This window comes from Solanum pennellii, chromosome 7, assembly GCF_001406875.1.
Source record: "Solanum pennellii chromosome 7, SPENNV200".
Classification (NCBI taxonomy): domain Eukaryota; kingdom Viridiplantae; phylum Streptophyta; class Magnoliopsida; order Solanales; family Solanaceae; genus Solanum; species Solanum pennellii.
Window position 1 is genome coordinate 18,780,214 of NC_028643.1, and position 21,199 is coordinate 18,801,412.

Genomic DNA, 21,199 nt, shown 5'->3' on the forward strand with positions numbered 1-21,199 from the left:
CGTCCACTTTAAAAAAACAAAATATGTGCAGAAAGAAGAAGATGCATATGCTTATCTAATGTCCCAACACCTTAGGGCCTAAATATTAAACCATATATCATACACCTTACACCTTAGAGCCTAAACCCTAAACCATGTGGCCTAAACCATAAACCACGTATTACTTCTACTGAAGCGTCCACTTTAAAAAGCCAAAATAACTGTGAAAAAAAAGAAGATGCATATGCTCATCTAATGTCCCTACACCTTAGGGCCTAAATACTAAATCATATATCATTGACCTTAAAACTTAGAGCCTAAACCCTAAACCATGTGCCTAAAACATAAACTCAAAACCTTAAACATTAGGGTCTAAACCCCAAAATCTAAATCTTAAGCCTAATCCTTAAACCCTAAACCTTACGACATAAACCCTAAACACTAAACTCTAAACCTCAAGGCCTAGACCCTAAAATCAAAACACTAAATCCTAAACTCTAAACTATAAATCTTAGGTCGTAGACCCTAAAACCTGAATCCAAACCTCTAATCCTTAGTGCCTAAACTCTAAACCTTAGTGCCTACACCCTAATTAAGCTTCTTCTTGATCATTCACAGGTAGCATATCTTTATCCAATTCATCTTCATAGTGAACCACTTTGTAGCCTAATAGAGGATCATGGGAATTATCAGTAGTCTTAGGCAAAAGTTAGGATGCATATAGACATTACGAAAGAAAGACCACGTCATGTTTGGATGGGGTTTCATGAAGAAGACTAAACTGTGGGAAGATGGCAAGCCATCCAATATGAGGTACTACTAGAGTATTGTTCTTATTGCAAACACCAAGGTCACATATCACAACTTTGTAATATAGAGAGAAGAGACGAGGAATACAAGAAGAGAAAAGAACCTGAAGCTGCAAATAAAATCAAGGGCAAGAAGACTGCAGATGCCAGCAATCAGGTAATTCCCCAAACTTCTCCTCAACAGATTAATGCTAATATGACTGCTAGTGTTTCAGGTGTTGATAATACCCAACACAAATGCAAGAAATAAAACCTGAGATGGACAAACAACAAATGGATGAGTGGAAAACTCAAAAAAGGAAAAATAACAAGGGTCAACAAGGCCATGGTCAGTAAAATAAATTCTATAAACCAATGAACAACCTAAATTTGCAGGATAATAATTTTGAAAAGCAGCAGGTGGGGAAGTCAGGTATTAACTTAACCCTCCCACAACCCCCAATTCCCTTGATAAAGTGGATCAAACGGGTCCATGTGATGGTAATCAGAAAGCTCAAAATAAACAGAGCAAGATGGCAAAATAACCCCAGGTATTGACTCAATGCTCCCAAACTCCATGAACCCCCTGATAACAGTTTTCTATTGTTGGTTGTTTATGAAGTTATGGGAGGTAAGGTGGATCGGATCAAGGAGAAACCTAATAAATTGAAGGATGGGAAAACCAAAGGGAGGAATTTATCCCATGCTTTACGGGACCCTTATGAACGTTCAGATAATGGACACTAGAGCCCCTGCTCGAACTACTAATTTTGAACAAATTCAGAATATTACTTCTTACATCAGTATTTCAGAAGGTGATCACAGTGTGGTATCTCTATATAGGTAGAAAGGTTCACAAAGGAAGAACTTAATGAGCTTCAGATGATGGTAAATTCTCAGAAAATGGTTGAGAGCACTGGGGGAAACCAGGTACAAAATCAATGGTTAAAAGGTTCTACCATGTCACAACTTGAAACTAAAAAAATAGAGCTTCATAAGGAAGATCAGCTAAGAAGTGAGGTTGTTACTTGTATTCAGTCACTCAGTCTATGGAACCAAATAACAGTATTCAAACAGGGAATCAGGAAATCAACAATCTTCAGCACACTCAATCCAAGAAATTCAAAGCTTTTATACAAGATCTCAGAGCTTCCCTTTCAACATGATTAAAAGATGCCTCGTTCATCAGAAAGACAAAACATTTAAAAATCTGGAAAAGCAAAAGAAAACAGCTTTGAGTTACCAGTTAAAAAAATACTTCACATTAGCAATCCTATATATAGTTCATGATCGTAATAGGTTTCACAAACGCATCTAATCTTGTCTTTTAAGAGAATAGAGGTTTAGGTTCATATAAACAATGAGTTTAAGAAGATAGGGAATTTTTGCTTTATTAGACATAATTTGTGCATAAGCTGTGGATAATTCCTCATCATAGCAATGGTTATATAACACATAGAACTTTCAAACACGTCCTGGCGAGCATTCAAAGAATTCAGTATCCCGGAGTAGTATGGCGGAACAACACCAACATAATTTCTCATCGACAAAGAACACTTAAGAAGGGACCTTACCAAATTACCTCAAACATCATGTTCAATAGTCCAGCCATTGCAGCTTTCGGATCCTTCTCTTAGTGTTCCACCCAATTCATGGTATTTTCTCAAACAAAAGCGACTAGCTAGAAGCTTCTTTTCTAGGACAGTAAGTTTAGTCCTCCATGGTGATGATGCAACGAAGGCCTTCTCCCTTCAACATTAATTCAAAAAGCCTTGTCGATTTCATAGTATGGGAAGTGTATGAGTGATGAATTTCTCCAATTAAAGTTCCTTATTCATGTATTTCAACAGAAGGAATATCCGAACGAGGTGTCCAGTTTCCAAAGAAGGTTACTTTGATAGTACTTCCATTAAAAAGTTCAAAAGTGTCTTGAACACAGCTTCCTTATGGGGTACATACCAATAAGAACAGCCACTACCACACCTGAAAATTAATAACGACAATGTTCGTTAAGATTATTATATAAATAATAATATACAATCAAGGAAATTTGATGATAGAAAACATACATCATGGACAATTCAAATGCTGAAATCATAGCATCAATATGGCCAGTACACTTCACACTCAGATCGAATTTGCAATCAGTCATCTCAGCAATTACCTAATCAAATAATCAAAATTCAAGAAAAGATGATCAACTATGACTCACACCTGTCTTTTTCTTCTTTCGCAAAATGATCCATTAGGAGAAGCAGATATTCGTACCTCTTGACCTGGTTTACTTTAATCCTTCGGGTTCACAAACTTTTTCACGCAAAATTTCTTCGCTGTAAAATAAAAGTAAATGGATGAATTAGTTGCTTTGCTATATACGATAATGGATCTAGAATGTGTAAGGCACAAGTTAATTACCTTACTGAAATCAGCTAGCATTTAAATCGACACAAATTATCCTTGAAGCACTAGCAATTTTTGCTTCGTCTGCAGCCTGACCAAAAGAGATTAGATCATTATTAGTAAGATTAACATATATATGGATTAAAAAACAAAACAGAACAAGAAGGTTATTTGCAATGTGAAGAATACTCACAATAAGGCCTACAGCTCCTAGTCAAAAAATAGCCACACTTGAATCTTTTGTGGGTTTAGCAACATTCAAAGGTGCTCCAAGACTTTCAAAAACATCTGCAAATAAAGGAATGAACATCCTATCATCAGCATGTGTAAATCATCTCAATAGATATACACAAAAAGGATTCAACAGTGAAAATCTAATTAGAATCGAGTAAAGAGGAATTCAAGCAAGCAAGCACAACAAAACAAAACTAAACTGACTAGTATAGCTTCTGATGGTTGGTTCATTCCTTGAATAGGAAGTGAGTCACCTTCAATGAACATGATTATTTGAAGTGACTTCTTTTTGGGACTGCGAAGGCACAACTAAAGTGACTTCTAAAAGAGGATTGAGTATTTCTTATGGAATAATCAGATAAGGACTTTTGGGGCTATGCATGTTGCTCCCTAAGCGATCAAAATGCAACATGAATGCCGTTGCCATATTCCTTGGAAGTCACTGGTAGAAAAGAGACATCAAATGGAGAAGGCAAGCCAGCTTATTTGACCATTCCACCATATTGATGTATTTTTAGATCTTGAAAAAACTAGATTGATGAATGATTAGCAAGTTAAGGACCGATTTGTTTGCACCAATACTCTAATACTGTTGCAAGACTGGTACTAGAGCATGGTTGAGACCAATGTGAAAATGCAAATGCCAGATCCACAATATTTGCAAATGGAAGACCCCAGGCCTAATTGAACAAATACACAAAAGAAACCTATTGAAAATGCTCCTAATACAAACGCTTCCTTCGTAGAGCCCTTGTAGCAACATCCTTACTTAAGCAATTCTTCTTATCCTAATTTTTTCTTAGTTGAAGTTCCTATATTCTCTTAGTTGAAAACAGAATACACCTAACATTGGGAACTGCCTCAGCATCTAATAAGTTAAGCTACAAAAATACATTATAAAGAGAGATTAAATGGAACAATCCTCAATTTCAGAATATAAATCCACTAGGGCTGAAACAGAAGAAAGACTTTAGGATATCTGCTGGTCTTCTTCCACACAAATCCCAATAAAAATAAATGTTCCCAAATGTAAAGTGTAGCATTTTTCTTCCTTTCTGTTTTAATCTTATTTTAGGAAAATTAAGAAACGAACTAGAGATGAATGTTTCAAACAACTGTAAATAACTTACTCTTTATAAAAAAAAATGAATATTTCAGATAACTCCATTCTTGACTTACTGTTAAAATTGAGGAAAGAAATCAAGAAAAAAGACTCTTATCAAACAAACAAAACATCCAGGCTATCTCATATTTTTTACTACAGATCTTTAAAATAGCAATCAGTAAAACATAGACAACTCAACCAATAGATACTAATTTACCAGAAAGGGTAAAATTTTGTCTTTGAAAATGACAAGGCGTGATAAGAGCAAGTGAGCTTAAGGACAATAGAGCATACCTTCACCTTTTGGTGAGTGTCTTTAACAGTTCTTAAACAGTTTCAACATCCTTCTTCTTCCTCCATTTATGACCATTTTATGTGAAGTTCTTTGTGCTAGGTCTGCCCGAGATCGATCTCTTCCGAGGGAGAAGGTCATCTTAGCTGACTGGGCAATGAATTTGCAAGAGAAGAGATAGATGGAACATATCGTAGATCCTGACTTTCTGGGCTATGTAAGACCAGATTCCTTTAGCAAGTTTGGAGAAACGCAGTGAAATACTTAGCTGAATCTGGTGCACACCCCATCTATGGGTGAGGTGCTAAGGAATTTGGAGAATGCACTTCATCTCCAAGAGCCCGTCATTCAAGAAAACAGTACCATCCCTATTGGCGAGCTACCACTACAAACATGCAGATGCGTGTGAAGAAGAAGAAATCCAATAACCTAAACTACTAGCCAAAAATGTTGAGTATTTATTGGCTAAACTACTGAAAATGAATTTTTCAAACTACAGTATACCCACCAGTCATCAAAACTTCTGGAGTTCTTGAAAGCCTCTGCAAGATTCTTTTTTTTTATAACCGAGAAATCCGCCTGTGACCCGCTCTTTGGACCAGTCATAGCCTTCTAAACTCAGTGGATAATAGGTCCGCCCTCTACCCCTCTCCACTTAAACTCCGGGCTTCACTTTGCATGGTGTGGGGCTCAAACCTGCGACACCACCTTCTTTCACTCGATCTAAGCCTTGGAGGCAGTCTGTGCAAGATTATTATGCAAGCTTTCGATGGAAATTTGCCTCGATAATTGAAGATCATCCAACATTTTCAAGTTTACAAGCAGTGAATATTCAAACATCACCATCCTGCAACAAGAAAGATTGCACATTTAACAAAAATGCATCAGTACAACACATAGTCCCCTTCAATTTATTAAGGTGCTACATCAACTTCTTTTATTGCAGATTTAAGTTTGAGAGGCTGAGCTAGGAGAGGCTGGAGCAGACAAATGTTTTAATGACATTAACAGGCTAAACTAAGATACACATAAATTTACATTAAAAGTGATGCAATAGCTCTGAAAATCACTGAACATTATTCAAATTATTTAACAGATTCTGTCATAAAATAAAGAATATATATATACTTCATATGCTCTCTATTTGAGTTAATAAAAACAAAAGGAGATTCAATGCAGGCTATCATGCAATAAATCAGTTTGAGTCTTGCTCTACCTCCATCATATTAAATGTTCTAAATTGAGTTCTCATGGGGATGGCCTAGTGATTGTGGCAAGGAACTTTGAGGGGCTTTTGAACAGAGTGCATCACTCACAATGAGGTCCAACTACTACTGCTATTGCTGATGTTAATGCTCTATTTGTTTTCTAAAGTGAAAGAAAAGAAAAGGACTAGAAGAGGCCTGTTAGTTTTGGTAATGGAGAAATAAAGCAAGAGGCTCAGATTATGTCATGGGGCTTTCAGTTCTTTTTACCAAGCCATAGCTACAAATATTCAGAAATTCAGATCGCCCCGACAAGATACAAGCTAGAAAACTCTAATGTCTTCCAACCAAACTTGAGCCATTGGAAGACTAGGCTCACTAAAAGTCTAAGGGAGATACTACTCTAACCAAAATTACATACTATTTTCATGTTGAAATGTAATGTCCACTCTACTCGGATGACAAATCATTTGCAGCATATCCTCATTGAAGACTGTGACAGACTGAAACTTGTAGATCGAACTTAGGATTAAAAGGGTATGTGCTTGTATTGGTGGGAAAATTTTTGACATCCCTGCATCATGTGTTCCTCGTTTTTTAAAGTACGTTATTTCCCTGAGGTTTTATCACCTAGAACGTTTACATCTAAGCACAAATAGCATTTTAAAACATAAGTGGAAGTAGTAGAGTAGTTCTCGTAAGTTAGAACACACTAATTGATTAATCACAAGAATTGTGACAAAAATAGATCCTTTTATTAAATAAATTAAAGAAGTGTTACCCGTATGACAGCCATCCACCAAGCTATGTCCTTTCACTGCCTAGTTCAAGCTTATCCATCAGATCCATTGAGGGCAACCACTCTTCAGGTCCATAGGATCTTCTCAATTCCATATGCATGAAAATAAGGGCATCCATCATCAGTTTACCAAGTCTGGAAGCTGCTTCCGTTGCATATATCTGATGAGTACCCCAAAGCTTCTAGCTCTGTGGATGATACAAGGGTTGCTTTCCTGATTAGCCAATGTTCTGAAAAAAGAGCACAACCTAGACCAAGAAAAGAAATACTCGATTAACGAAAAGAGAACATAGAAGGATCTATCAGGAGATGAGTGAACCAAGCTGCAACTCCCCACGACTCTCAGAAGCACAGAAGTTCAATGCTTTACACAAGATTCTAGAGATTCCTTCTCACCATTCTAAATAAATGCCTCTTTAACCAGAAGGACGGAAGATTTAAAATCCTGGAAAGCAAAAGAGAATAGCTTTTAGTTACTAGTTCAAAAATTATTTCATATTGGCAATTCCTTATACAGTTCATAATCGTAATAAGTTCCACTAATGCACCTGAAGGAAGACTAGGCAGACATCTGAGGGAGCATTTGATGAAAGTCTCCATCTTAAATACTACAGTTCTCCATATTGCATTGATGCCCATTTCTGGAACAATGATACGTTGATAATGAGCTCATCTATAATCCTTTTCAATATGTTGAGGGTGAAGTCTTGTAACTCCCACCAAATCTCTGTAGCCCAGAAATTCAAAGCTTTTATACAAGATCTCAGAGCTTCCCTTTCAACATGATTAAAAGATGCCTCGTTCATCAGAAAGACAAACATTTAAAAATCTGGAAAAGCAAAAGAAAACAGCTTTGAGTTACCAGTTAAAAAAATACTACACATTAGCAATCCCATATATAGTTCATGATCATAATAGGCTTCACAAACGCACCTAATCTTGTATTTTAAAAGAATAGAGGTATAGGTTCATATAAACAATGAGTTTAAGAAGATAGGGATTTTTGCTTTATAAGACATTCAAACACGTCCTGGCGAGCATTCAAAGAATTCAGTATCCCGGAGTAGTATGGAGGAACAACACCAACATAATTTCTCATTGACAAAGAACACTTAAGAAGGGACCTTACCAAATTACCTCAAACATCATGTTCAATAGTCCAGCCATTGCAGCTTTCGGATCCTTCTCATAGTGTTCCACCCAATTCATGGTCTTTTCTCAAACAAAAGCGACTAGCTAGAAGCTCCTTTTCTAGGACAGTAAGTTTAGTCCTCCATGGTGATGATGCAATGAAGGCCTTCTCCCTTCACATTAATTCAAAAAGACTTGTCGATTTCATAGTATGGGAAGTGTATGAGTGATGAATTTCTCCAATTCAAGTTCCTTATTCATGTATTTCTCAACAACAGAAGGAATATCCGAACGAGGTGTCCAGTTTCCAAAGAAGGTTACTTTGATAGTACTTTCATTAAAAAGTTCAAAAGTGTCTTGAACACAGCTTCCTTATGGGGTACATACCAATAAGAACAGCCACGACCACACCTGAAAATTAATAACGACAATGTTCGTTAAGATTATTATATAAATAATAATATACAATCAAGGAAATTTGATGATAGAAAACATACATCATGGACAATTCAAATGCTGAAATCATAGCATCAATATGGCCAGTACACTTCACACTCAGATCGAATTTGCAATCAGTCATCTCAGCAATTACCTAATCAAATAATCAAAATTCAAGAAAAGATGATCAACTATGACTCACACCTGTCTTCTTCTTCTTTTGCAAAATGATCCATTAGGAGAAGCAGATATTCGTACCTCTTGACCTGGTTTACTTTAATCCTTCGGGTTCACAAACTTTTTCACATAAAATTTCTTAGCTGTAAAATAAAAGTAAAATGGATGAATTAGTTGCTTTGCTATATAAGATAATGGATCGAGAATGTGTAAGGCACAAGTTAATTACCTTACTGAAATCTGCTAGCATTTAAATCGACACAAATTATCCTTGAAGCACTAGCAATTTTTGCTCCGTCTGCAGCCTGACCAAAAGAGATTAGATCATTATTAGTAAGATTAACATATATATGGATTAAAAAACAAAACAGAACAAGAAGGTTATTTGCAATGTGAAGAATACTCACAATAAGGCCTACAGCTCCTAGTCAAAAAATAGCCACACTTGAATCTTTTGTGGGTTTAGCAACATTCAAAGGTGCTCCAAGACTTTCAAAAACATCTGCAAATAAAGGAATGAACATCCTATCATCAGCATTTGTAAATCATCTCAATAGATATACACAAAAAGGATTCAACAGTGAAAATCTAATTAGAATCGAGTAAAGAGGAATTCAAGCAAGCAAGCACAACAAAACAAAACAAAACTGAATAGTATAGCTTCTGATGGATGGTTCATTCCTTGAATAGGAAGTGAGTAACCTTCAATGAACATGATTATTTGAAGTGACTTCTTTTTGGGACTGCGAAGGCACAACTAAAGTGACTTTTAAAAGAGGATTGAGTATTTCTTATGGAATAATCAGATAAGGCCTTTTGTGGCTATACATGTTGCTCCCTAAGCGATCAAAATGCTACATGAATGCCCTTCCCATATACCTTGGAAGTCACTGGTAGAAAAGAGACATCAAATGGAGAAGGCAAGCCAGCTTATTTGACCTTTCCACCATATTAATGTATTTTTAGATCTTGAAAAAACTAGATTGATGAACGATTAGCAAGTTAAGGACCGATTCGTTTGCACCAATAATCTAATACTGTTTCAAGACTGGTACTAGAGCATGGTTGAGACCAATGTGAAAATGCAAATGCCAGATCCACAATATTTGCAAAAGGAAGACCCCAGGCCTAATTGAACAAATACACAAAAGAAACCTATTGAAAATGCTCCTAATACAAACACTTCCTTCGTAGAGCCCTTGTAGCAACATCCTTACTTAAGCAATTCTTCTTATCCTAATTTTTTCTTAGTTGAAGTTCCTATATTCTCTTAGTTGAAAATAGAATACACCTAACATTGGGAACTGCCTCAGCATCTAATAAGTTAAGCTACAAAAATACATTATAAAGAGAGATTAAATGGAACAATCCTCAATTTTAAAATAAAAATCCACTAGGGCTGAAACAGAAGAAAGACTTTAGGATATCTGCTGATCTTCTTCCACACAAATCCCAATAAAAATAAATGTTCCCAAATGTAAAGTGTAGCATTTTTCTTCCTTTCTATTTTAATCTTATTTTAGGAAAATTAAGAAACGAACTAGAGATGAATGTTTCAAACAACTGTAAATAACTTACTCTTTATCAAAAAAATGAATATTTCAGATAACTCCATCCTTGACTTAATGTTAAAACTGAGGAAAGAAATCAAGAAAAAAGACTCTTATCAAACAAACAAAACATCCAGGCTATCTCATATTTTTTACTACAGATCTTTAAAATAGCAACCAGTAAAACATAGACAACTCAACCAATAGATACTAATTTAACAGAAAGGGTAAAAATTTGTCTTTGAAAATGACAAGACATGATAAGAGCAAGTGAGCTTAAGGACAATAGAGCATACCTTCACCTTTTGGTGAGTGTCTTTAACAGTTCTTAAACAGTTTCAACATCCTTCTTCTTCCTCCATTGGTGACCATTTTATGCGAAGTTCTTTGTGCTAGGTCTGCCCGAGATCGATCTCTTCCGAGGGAGAACGTCAACTTAGCTAAGTGGGCAATGAATTTGCAGGAGAAAAGACAACTGGAACATATCATATATCCCGACATTCTGGGCGAAGTAAGACCAGATTCCTTCAGCAACTTTGGAGAAACACAGTGAAATACTTAGCTGAATCTGGTGCACAGGCCATCTATGGGTGAGGTGCTATGGAATTTGGAGAATGCACTTCATCTTCAAGAGCCCGTCATTCAAGAAAATACTACCATCCATATTGGCGAGCTATCACGGCAAATATGCAAATGTGTGTAAAGAAGTTGAATTCCAATAACCTAAACAGTAAGCGAAAGAAGTGGAGTGTTGGCAAAACTACAGAAAAAAAGAATTTTTCAAACTACAGTATACCCACCCTATCATCAAAACTTCTGGAGTTCGCGGAAGTCTCTGCGAGATCTTTCTTTTTTTTTCTTTTTCTGATAACCGAGAAATCCGCCTGTGGCCCACCCTTTGGACAAATCATAGCCTTCTAAACTCAGTGGATAATGGACCCGCCCCTCTACCCTTCTCCACTTAAATATCGGGCTTCACTTTGCATGGTGTGGGCTTGAACCTGCGACCTAAGACTCAAATCCATCCCCTTTTTCCACTCGAGCTAAGCCTTGGAGGCAGTCTGTGCAAGATCATTATGCAAGATTTCGATGGAAATTCGCTTTGACAATTGAAGATCATTCAACCTTTTCAAGTTTACAAGCAGTGAATATTCAGCATCACCATCCTGCAACAACAAAAATTGCACATTTAACAAAAATGCATTCAATTTGTTGAGGTGCTACAACAACTTCTTTTATTGCAGATTTAATAATAGTTGTTAGGTATAGGTGCTTTACTTCTAGTATAGAATAGCTAACCTTGAAGATGCTAAAATTTCTCAAATTGAAAACATCAGGTGGAAAAATTTCGTGAGAACATATGTATCAATATCTTCAAAATCGAAAAATGTGGAAAAACTAACCAAGTTAAGAAGTGTAGCAAGAATTTCAGGTGGGATATTTGGAGAAGAAAGTGTCATTTCTAAACTCCGTACTAGCCTCACTAAGTTGTGACCAGCAACTAACAAAACCTGCAGCAAACAGCTCTCGCCCAACAAAAAGGCTGCAAACATTCAATATTAGAAAAAAGTAAGATAACTAGAAGCGGTTACTTTTTTTTATAAAGTCTTTAAGCTATTGTTTCTTTTTCTAATGAACAATGAAACAGAGGTTTTGTATTATTTATTTTTTTGAGATAAAGGTATCCTGATAAGGATGAGGATGTTGAAGAGGTAATACCTGTAGTTGAGCCAGTGTTGTACATGTTCTTATTGCTGGACTAGGTGATTCTTTCAAAAGTTCAATGTTGAAATGCCTATCCACTCTGCCCAATCATCTTTAGTACTCTGTTGATAAGCCTCACTGGCGGTACACAATTTGCTGCAATCATTGACCTACACAAAAATTATCTTATCAAGAACAAATTTAGAATAAGCCTTTATATTGTCATAGTAGTGATAGGGAGAACCCAAAAAATCAATGCAGACCTGCAACCTATGTTTAACCATAATCTTAAGAATAGAAGGAATAAAAATGGTGAAGTCCTCTACAAGAGCATGAAATAGGCAACAAAGTGCAACAATAGCATCTTTCCTGAGCTCTGCTTCGTTCCTGTTTATGGAAGGGAGCACCCACAATTTATCAACATAAACTTAAAGAAAGTATTGCAGAAATCACATAGTACAAAGCCTTTATCAGGTTCAATAACTTACAATTCAGTCTGCTTAAGTATTAAAATAGAAAGGATTAGGTCGAAAACGATAAGCTAAAATCCCATGAGTACTCGAAAACAGGAATAGTAGAATCGTCTTGCAATTGTTCATGACATAAGGAAAGGAATTGCATTCAAAATGATGTTTGGACAGACATGAGAAAAAATCTTGCAATGTTGACTGAAATTGAAACACTAATTTAATGATATTAAACTTTAATGTTTGATTCAGCATTTTCCAGCGATTTGTGTCAAATTAGTTGATGACCTTCAGTAAAAGGAAGCAGAAGCTGCAATTAGTATACACTCCAAGGCAATAAATCAAAGTTCAAGGTTCACTTCTATATAAATGTGTCTGAGTGTAGATACATATGGGTCAGAATTTGATATCTGAGAGTGTACTCACTAGAGCCAACATCAAAACTGACAAACAGTAGATCTTGTCATTTCATTTGTTATCTATTGATTTGAAGAAAATAAGTCTCATATATTCTGAGTGATATTAATGTGAAGGAGAAAAATCAGACCCTCCAAGAGAAGCTTCAAGTGATGCACAAGCGAATATAAGAAAACAAACAATCAAATGGAAACAATGACACTTAGAAACATTCCTTTTAGTCCCTTATACACCAACATCAACACAAGGTATCAATCTTGTAAGAGTTTTGGTTGCACCACGTCTTACTTTTACTGAAGCGTCCACTTTAAAAAAACAAAATATGTGCAGAAAGAAGAAGATGCATATGCTTATCTAATGTCCCAACACCTTAGGGCCTAAATATTAAACCATATATCATACACCTTAAATCTTAGAGCCTAAACCCTAAACCATGTGGCCTATACCATAAACCACGTCTTACTTCTACTGAAGCGTCCACTTTAAAAAGCCAAAATAACTGTGAAAAAAAAGAAGATGCATATGCTAATCTAATATCCCTACACCTTAGGGCCTAAATACTAAATCATACATCATTGACCTTAAACCTTAGAGCCTAAACCCTAAACCATGTGCCTAAACCATAAACTCAAAACCTTAAACCTTAGGGTCTAAACCCCAAAATCTAAATCTTAAGCCTAATCCTTAAACCCTAAACCTTACGGCATAAACCCTAAACCCTAAACTCTAAACCTCAAGGCCTAGACCCTAAAATCAAAACACTAAATCCTAAACTCTAAACCATAAATCTTAGGTCGTAGACCCTAAAACCTGAATCCAAACCCCTAATCCTTAGTGCCTAAACTCTAAACCTTAGTGCCTACACCCTAATTAAGCTTCTTCTTGATCATTCACCGGTAGCATATCTTTATCCAATTCATCTTCATAGTTAACCACTTTGTAGCCTAATAGAGGATCATGGGAATTATCAGTAGTCTTAGGCAAAAGTTAGGATGCATATAGACATTACGAAAGAAAGACCACGTCATGTTTGGATGGGGTTTCATGAAGAAGACTAAACTGTGGGAAGATGGCAAGCCATCCAATATGAGGTTCTACTAGAGTATTGTTCTTATTGCAAACACCAAGGTCACATATCACAACTTTGTAATATAGAGAGAAGAGACGAGGAATACAAGAAGAGAAAAGAACCTGAAGCTGCAAATAAAATCAAGGGCAAGAAGACTGCAGATGCCAGCAATCAGGTAATTCCCCAAACTTCTCCTCAACAGATTAATGCTAATATGACTGCTAGTGTTTCAGGTGTTGATAATACCCAAAACAAATGCAAGAAACACAACCTGAGATGGACAAACAACAAATGGATGAGTGGAAAACTCAAAAAAGGAAAAATAACAAGGGTCAACAAGGCCATGGTCAGCAAAATAAATTCTATAAACCAATGAACAACCTAAATTTGCAGGATAATAATTTTGAAAAGCAGCAGGTGGAGAAGTCAGGTATTGACTTAACCCTCCCACAACCCCCAATTCCCTTGACAAAGTGGATCAAACAGGTCCATGTGATGGTAATCAGAAAGCTCAAAATAAACAGAGAAAGATGGCAAAATAACCCCAGGTATTGACTCAATGCTCCCAAACTCCATGAACCCCCTGATAACAGTTTTCTATTGTTGGTTGTTTATGAAGTTATGGGAGGTAAGGTGGATCGGATCAAGGAGAAACCTAATAAATTGAAGGACGGGAAAACCAAAGGGAGGAATTTATCCCATGCTTTGCGGGACCCTTATGAACATTCAGATGATGGACACTAGAGCCCCTGCTCGAACTACTAATTTTGAACAAATTCAGAATATTACTGCTTACATCAGTATTTCAGAAGGTGATCACAGTGTGGTATCTCAATATAGGCAGAAAGGTTCACAAAGGAAGAACTTAATGAGCTTCAAAAAGACATGAAAGCAAGGTTACCTTTCTTGAAACAACATTGTTGTAGATTCCACCACAAGCTGAGAAATCCGAAGAGACCCGAAAGTGGCTAACCTTAAAAAATGAAGATGGGGTCGAATTGAGGGGGGGAAACGAAACGGATGAAAGAATGAAGAGAAGAGTAAATACCAATGGATTCCAAATCGGAATGGAGGTGGACGGTCTAACCGAATACCTGCTGTACGAGGTGAAGGAGGAAAGAAGACGACTGAAATGCTGTTGACGCCATTGATGATCGTTAGAAGTGGCAGACGCCGGAGTCTCCTCTGTTAACGTTGAAATTGTCGAAATAGTTACATTGAGTTCGTTTTGTCAATTTGATTAAAATTTTAATATAACAAATTAATTAACAACCTCAAAAAAATTGAATATTAAACTTAAATATAAATATAATTTTCTAACGTAAGTTATTACCTTATTCAATAAAGAGTTGTACTTTTCTTTAAAATATAGAATATAGAATACTAACAAAATTATACTAATGACAAAAATCTCTCTCTCTCTCTCTCTATATATATATATATATATTTAATAGAAGAGGTGAAAAATGCCACATGTCAGCACTATAAAAAAAGGAATTTCTATATAAATAAAATTAATTATATGTAATAAGATTAAATAACAAATTATTATTTAATTGATAAAATATTTTCAAATAAATGACACATGGCATGCGGTTGAAAAAAAAAGGTTAACATATTTACGTAACAAAATTTTAGAAAAATAATAAATTATAAATTATAAATGAAAAAAAATTAAAATGGTTATGTAGCAACACAAAAAAAATACTTATATATTTAAATAACGAAAATGTAAAAAAAATAATAGATTATAAATTACAAATGCAAAAAATAAAAAAAAACGGTTGTGTACCAACATAAAATTTTTTTATATATATTTGAATAACAAAATCTTCGAAAAATAACTCTCATATTGACATATGGCAGGCGACAGCAACACAAGTAAATATTTAAATAACGAAATTTTAAAAAAATAATAAATAATAAATTATATATGAAAAAAATAAAAAAAACGGTGGATTTTTTAAAAAAAGTTATTAAAAAAAATTTCTTCCTTTTAAAAAGTCCATAATTTAAATTATTGTACTTAAAAAATAAAAAATATAAAAATATAAAACAAAATTATAAGCTCACAAATAATTTTAAAACTAATTATAATTTTCTAAACTACTTACAATTTTTGAAATTAATTTCATACTAATTAAAGTACTCAATTATTACATCTAAAAAATTAAAATTAAGAATAAAAAGATTTATAAAAGCAAGAATTACTATCATGTTTTATTTTATCTTTGGATTATATAATATAGGAAGAAAATTAAAAAAAAAAGATGTTAAAAAGAAAGAAAAAGGGAATCTCCCGTACGTTTGCTGGAAAAAAAAATTTTCACGCGTCCGCAAATTTTTTATTACAAAATAATCTGCATACATAAATTAATATGCGGCATTTATATATTTAACATATGAAATAAAATAAAAACAGTAAACACCAAAAAAGATGCTATTTGAAAAAATAAAATAAAAATAACTTAACTTCCCTTTTTGATTTTTTTAAATGATAGTTATCTAATAAGAATAAATAATAAACTATTGTTTAATTGATAAAATATTTTAAAATAAATAACACGTGGCAAGCGTTTGCAACAAAAAAAAGGTTTACATATTTACATAACAAAATTTTAGAAAAATAATAAATTATAGATGAAAAAAAAACGGTTGTGTAGCAACACAATTTTTTTTATATATTTAAATAACAAAATTTTTAAAAAATAATAAATTATAAATTACAAATGCAAAAAATCAAAACGGTTGTGTAGCAACATAAAAAAACCTTTATATATTTAAATAACAAAATTTTAGAAAAATAACTGTGATATTGACAAATGGCAGGCGACAGCAACAGAAGTAAATATTTAAATAACGAAATTTTAGAAAAATAATAACTAAAAAATTATATATGAAAAAAAAACGGTGAATCTTTTTATAAAACTTAATAAGAATTTTCTTCTCCCTTTTATAAACCCCATAATTTGAATTATTGTAATTAAAAAAATCAAAAATTAACAAATATAAAACAAAATTATAAGCTCACAAATAATTTTAAAGCTAATTGTAATTTTCTAAACTACTTACAATTTTTAAAATTGATTTCATACTAATTAAAGTACTCAATTATTACATCTAAAAAATTAAACTTAAGAATAAAAAGATTTTGTAAAAGCGAAAATTACTATCATGTTTTATTTTATCTTTGCATTATATAGTATAGGAAGAAAACTTTTTTTTTAAAAAAAAGAAGATGTTAAAAAGAAAGAAAAAGAGAATCTCCCACGCATTCCCAGAAAAAAAATCTTCCACGCATCTGTAAATTTTTTATTAAAATAAAATAATCTACATATATAAATTAATATGCAGAATTTGTATATTTAACATATGAAGATAAAAATAAAAACAATAAAAATTTAAAAAAGATGTTATTTGAAAAAATAAAATAGAAACAATTTAACTATCCTTTTTGAATTTATCTCTTTTTAAAAATGGTAATTATCTAATTACTATCCAAACGTAAGTTTTTAAAATTTGGCTAATTATTTTAAAATTTAAAATTTAAAATTTAAAAAATTAAAAACTAATTTTATCTTATCCCTAGAAAAAAGCCAATCGAATAATTTAATATTTAAATAGCAAGAACTATTCTTAACTCTTATCACTTAAGTACATATTCTTAAGAATCTATTGATTTTAGAATTTCATATTCTCTTATATTTATTCAACCATTTGAACACGGTAACATTTTTTGTTTTTCCTGTTGTTTTTTATTTTACATTTGTTTATAATGATTAATCTTCGGTCTTTGAAGTGATGGTAATATATACATAATTGTGGTTGTATGCGAATGATTTAGGTAGTAATTAGTAATTTATTTGTTATCGATGTTTAGTTTGAACAGGTCTTGATAATGATCATGAAATAACAAATATGGGTAACTGCCTATGGAATCTACTTTTATTTGGTAGATCTATAAAAAATTCTATTAGATCGACCAGAAACACTCTCATATATGTACTCAATGGAGAATTATGTTTAACTTTGTAATTATTATTGTGCAAATATAAATTAGATAGCTCTAATTTGAACTTGATCTATTAAATTGTATGTGTTGACACCCAATTTCGACCCTCCTCAGTATAAATTAGTTCTCGATCTTCTTAAATTTCCAAACAATTTAAAATTTTAGTTTTATAAATTTTGCGAAAAAATAATAATGTATGAATTTTATGTTATTTTGAATGCTTTTGTCATTTTTCTTATAATTTTTAGATAGCCTATATATTTTACATGATTATGTATATATTATTTTAGTAAGTATTCTATTTAACTAATTTAATTTAAATTATGGTTATATTTTGAATCACTTTTTACAATTAAAATAACTATATTACTAAAATAAAAAAGCTCGTTGATTAATTAATACAAATTCGTTTTATTTAAGGTTTAGCCGAATTTATTATCCTAACTCAATTTGGCTATTTATTAAATTAACATATCTTAAATTTCCAATTCAATTTTTGAGCCCATTCCTTTTTATTCCCTCCAGCCCACTCTCAATTTCCCTAAAAAATACCGAGGCCTTACTCCCCCATTTTAATCTAAATCGTCCCAGCCCAAATATTTCTCTTCTTCAGCAGCCCAATTCGTGTAATTCATAGCCCATTCCCTTTTTATTTAATTCCCAGGCCCACTCTCAATTCCCTTTTTGTTTAATTCCCAGGCCCACTCCAATTCCTCCCTTTCCCAGACCCACTTTTTTATTTCCAGCCCATTTTTTAAATTTCCCAGGCCCCCTCTTTTTTTTTTATTTCCAGCCCATTTTTTAAATCTCCCAGTCCATTCTTCCGATCCGGCCCCTTTCTTCATCTTCCCCAACGATCGAACGATTAACAGAAAGATTCCCAGAAAAAAAAACAGACCCTCCCATCTCCCGTACAGCGCGTCCCCTTCCCCTCTCCCTTTCTCTCGTACGAATGGTACGCCTAGGTGTCGAAATCTCCTCTCCCCTCTCGTCTTTTCCCTCAAATCGGACGTCTATGGTCATCGTGCCGTTGGAGAATAATACAAATTCGTACCATTCCGTTTCAACCTTATCCCTCTAGGTTTTTTGGATTTTAAATTGGGACATGAAATCGCGTTTTTACCCCAGGTTTTTCTAGGATTGCCTCCGCCCTCCCTCCTCCAAAACCCAAAAAGCTCCTCTATATAAGCCCCCCGTCTTCTTTAGAAAAGGGGTTGGAAAAATTTGAGTTAGATAATTTGGTTGGATTTTTTTTCCACACAGAGATATACAGGGGAGTTTTTTTTAAAAAGAAAAAAAAATTAAAGAGTTACAGGGAGATTTTGGTTGGATTTTTGGTTTGTAAGAAGAAAATTAGAGTTTCCATAGAATCAAAATCCCTTCGGTGAGGTCCATCTTGGCAACAAAATACACGGAGGGGTTAAGCAAGTATCTGGAATCAGTGTTAAGCCTAGCTCATTCGTGTTTGGTGGTTGGAAGGACGCGATCAATAGCTTATCGTCCCCGTTCGCTGCTCGAAGAAGGTTAAAATCTCCTCTCATAGCTTTGTTCGTTTGACTTCTGTTGAATGCTTTCCCTTCGCGTTAGCTTGAATGGCTTTATGATGGATCGAAATCATGTTTAGTTGGGTTCTTTAAATCTTTTCATTTAGCATTATCAGTCCTCATTGGAGGTCGGTCTTCAAGTAGGCCGTGTTATGGTGAAATTTCATGATTTCGCTATATTTTATCGGCTTTCGGGGTCTTGGACTGCTTGTATCTTTGATATTCTGAGTTGATTGTCTGTCTGGAGTTTTGTTCTTAGTCGTCCAGTTCGTTATTTTAGCTTAACTTTGTGGCTTGCGATGCAAAATTTATGACAACATCGTTAAATCTGTCGTTGGAGCATGTATCTTACTGCTTGATTCTTGCTAGCTGCCTCTGTTCGAACTAAATATTCATTATGAGTTCTTGTGGTTTTTGTGTTGTTTTGTTGAAACTGTTGAATGCCTTGAATTGGACCCGTTACAAACAGAAAGGACGGTATACAATGTTGTTGTATTGGGCCCTTAATTATCTGTCAATTCTGTATGTTGGGCCCAAGCCTGTTAGGGCATAGCTTAGCACTATATATAGACGCTATGGCAAACCCTATTCTGTAATTCTGTTCTTGCCTCTCCATAATAAAACTGCTCTCCCTCTTCCCCGTGGACGTAGCCAATTTATTGGTGAACCACGTAAATCTGTTGTCTTGTTTTTCGCGTTTATATTTTCTCGTATTATCTCAAATTCCGCATAACAATTGGTATCAGAGCCTCTCGGTTAATCAGGTGTTCTTGAAGAATTCGAGATGTCTGCTTTGAACGTAAAAATCGACAAATTCACAGGGAGGAACAGTTTCAGTTTATGGCAGATCAAGATGCGGGCTTTGTTGAAACAGCAAGGTTTCTGGGCGCCGTTGTCGAAAGACAAGAACGCCGTCGTTACTCCTGAGATGGCGATTCTGGAGGAAAAGGCGCATTCGACGATCATGCTGTGTCTCGCGGATGACGTCATCACGGAAGTCTCGGATGAAGAGACTGCTGCTGGTCTGTGGTTGAAGCTGGAGAGTTTGTACATGACAAAATCTCTAACCAACAAGCTGCTTCTGAAACAACGTCTATTCGGTCTACGAATGGCTGAAGGTACACAACTCAGGGAACATTTAGAGCAATTGAATACTTTGTTATTAGAATTGCGTAATATCGATGTGAAGATCGAGGATGAAGATGCTGCCCTAATTCTGTTAGTATCTCTCCCAATGTCGTTTGAGAATTTTGTTCAATCGTTCATTGTTGGGAAAGATACTGTGTCGCTGGAAGAAGTCAGATCGGCCCTTCATAGCAGGGAATTACGGCATAAGGCTAACGGCACAAGTACGGACATACAGCCTTCCGGTCTGTTCACCAGTAGCGGAAAGGGAAGGAAAAACGGCGGAAAGAAAAATAAGCCGATGTCGAAGGGTGCAAAGCCAGATGATGTTTGTAATTACTGCAAGGAGAAGGGACATTGGAAATTTGATTGTCCGAAGAAGAAGAAGCAATCGGAAAAACAATCAGTTTCTGCTGCTGTTGCTGAAGAAGACACCAATTCTGAAGAAGACATTGCCCTAGTTGCGGATGAGCACACTCATCATTCAGATGTGTGGGTTCTCGATTCTGGGGCATCCTATCACATCTGTCCTAGGAGAGAGTGGTTCACGACTTATGAGCAGATAGACGGAGGCAGCATCTCGATGGCCAACAGTTCTGTCTGCAAGGTGGTTGGGACAGGCTCGATCAAGATAAGGACACATGACGGTAGCTTCTGCACATTGAACGAGGTCAGGCACGTTCCATTGATGACGAAAAATCTGATATCTCTCAGTTCTTTGGACAGCAAGGGATTCAGCTGGTCGGGAAAAGATGGAGTCTTG

At 34.7% G+C, this 21,199-nt stretch overlaps 2 long non-coding RNA genes across 9 annotated transcripts; both read right to left on the minus strand.

Annotated features, from left to right (window-relative positions):
- Window positions 1-896: 896 nt before the first annotated feature.
- On the minus strand, window positions 897-11,130 carry LOC107024229. Of its 8 annotated transcripts, none has more exons than XR_003579576.1 (18): window positions 10,899-11,130; window positions 10,395-10,771; window positions 8,956-9,050; window positions 8,778-8,853; window positions 8,630-8,691; window positions 8,431-8,525; window positions 7,940-8,344; window positions 7,351-7,631; window positions 7,199-7,247; window positions 6,785-7,050; window positions 5,307-5,645; window positions 4,801-5,183; window positions 3,361-3,455; window positions 3,183-3,258; window positions 3,036-3,097; window positions 2,837-2,931; window positions 2,342-2,750; window positions 897-1,041 (listed from the first exon to the last, which is right to left on the minus strand). It is a non-coding gene; the product is annotated as an uncharacterized LOC107024229 (long non-coding RNA). The 8 variants fall into 8 exon arrangements; XR_003579579.1 differs by having other exon boundaries at window positions 6,785-6,990; window positions 7,932-8,344; XR_003579578.1 differs by having other exon boundaries at window positions 2,350-2,750; window positions 7,932-8,344.
- A 748-nt stretch (window positions 11,131-11,878) lies between these two features.
- On the minus strand, window positions 11,879-14,196 carry LOC107024228. The gene is made up of 4 exons (XR_003579583.1): window positions 14,137-14,196; window positions 13,878-14,026; window positions 12,066-12,189; window positions 11,879-11,972 (listed from the first exon to the last, which is right to left on the minus strand). It is a non-coding gene; the product is annotated as an uncharacterized LOC107024228 (long non-coding RNA).
- Between the last annotated feature and the right edge of the window lie 7,003 nt (window positions 14,197-21,199).